This window comes from Littorina saxatilis, linkage group LG4, assembly GCF_037325665.1.
Source record: "Littorina saxatilis isolate snail1 linkage group LG4, US_GU_Lsax_2.0, whole genome shotgun sequence".
NCBI classification, from domain to species: Eukaryota; Metazoa; Mollusca; class Gastropoda; order Littorinimorpha; family Littorinidae; genus Littorina; species Littorina saxatilis.
The window spans coordinates 22,727,938-22,729,724 of NC_090248.1; positions in this window are offsets into that span (position 1 = coordinate 22,727,938).

Genomic DNA, 1,787 nt, shown 5'->3' on the forward strand with positions numbered 1-1,787 from the left:
GGGGTCCCGGGACGCACTAGACTTGAAAAGAGCAGGTCCTGGGACGCACTAAATGTCCTTTATCGTGCTTACCGTAGATACTATTTTCAGACTGCGATCGTCAACTATTCCGTACCTTTCCAATGGTCGTCATATAGCACAGAGTACGCCTACGAGTCTTATTGGACCTGTGTGAACCATAAGACGTATTGCATTTGCATCAACCAAAATCACGAACGTCATATAACGCATACGAACGGAAACAATTTGATGAAAGTGGTACGAACGGACACCTGTTTTCGTCAAAATTGTTTGATGCAAATTCAAAAATCTTATGGTTCACATAGGTCCAATATCAGTCGTAGGCGTACTCTGTGCTATATGACGACCATTGAAACACACATAACTTGTAGTAGGGGCCTGTTTCTGCCTGATCTAACGAATGTGTACGAAGGAAATGCTTTTCGTACGAACGGAAACATGCACTTTTGAACGAACGGAATCATGGCGTACGAACGGAATCTGCATGTTTTCAAAAGACAAGTGATTGTACAAAAGCCATGGGTCTCTATAAACTTCTGTTCAAGCGAAATGTCGTAACAGGCAATGGTTTTGGTGATCATGTGCAAATCAGGGTTCAGATTTGATAACAGAGCGAGAAAAACAAGAAAATGTCAAAACAAAATCAGGCAATTCTGCCGCGTTTGGCCCGCGTGTGTTATCATGAGGATTACTAGCACCTTGGTACTTATCGTACACATAGTCCAACCAATTAGCTACCTATAATTCTTGCAATATCGCAAAAGTGCGCTGCCCACACTACTTAACGCTACGTTTTTTTCCCCAAGCAAGTGCCGAAAATGAGGCTGTATGAACGGAAACATCCTGCGTACGAACGGAAACATCCGGTGTATGAACGGAATCAGTTGTACACAGAAGCGGAGTTACGTTCAGTTATTATGCCGCCCTTATATGACGGTGTATAGGATTCGGTCTGTCTCAGTTCGGATTAATAAACTTTGCTGATATGTAAGAGACATTTTTTTTGTATACTGATTCAAAAACACGACCACTACTGAAACTACACGCACGGCACACACACACGGCACACACACACGGCACACACATTCTCACTCTGGCACCGGTCTGGTATCTTTATTCACACCATGGCATCGGTCTGGCATCTTTATTCACACCATGGCATCGGCGGTCTGGCAACAACACTCACATTGTAGCACCACCATTCTCACTCTGGCACCGGTCTCGCACCGGTCTGGCACCAACACTCTCATTCTGGCATCTCCATTCACACTCGGACATCACAGTCTATAAGCACTGGTCTGGATCCTCTATTTTCACTTCGCAGTCACATACACACCATGACATACACAGACAAACAAAGACACATGCACATCACGGCCTTGCATGTCGGTCGGGACACACGTACAGACGTACAGACACACAAACACACACATAAATATTGTCGGGAGTGTGATTCGAACCCACGACTTGGGACATGACAGTGTTCGAATACTGTCGCTCTTATTCCCGGGGCCACTCTGCTCGCTTGAAAATCTAAGGAAAATTAGTAAATAATAAAGTTTAAACTGAGCGATGTTCACTAATGATCATGGATCAAACCGTGGACTTGTGTGTGTGCTGTGAAATAAATGTTATGACCGCTGTGTAGTCCACGGTTGATCCATGTTTTTTTTTCTTTCTTTAGTGAACATCGCTCAGTTTAAACTTTATGTTTACTACCGGTGCCATCATAGGTGTGAATGGAGGTGCCAGAATAAGAGTGTTGG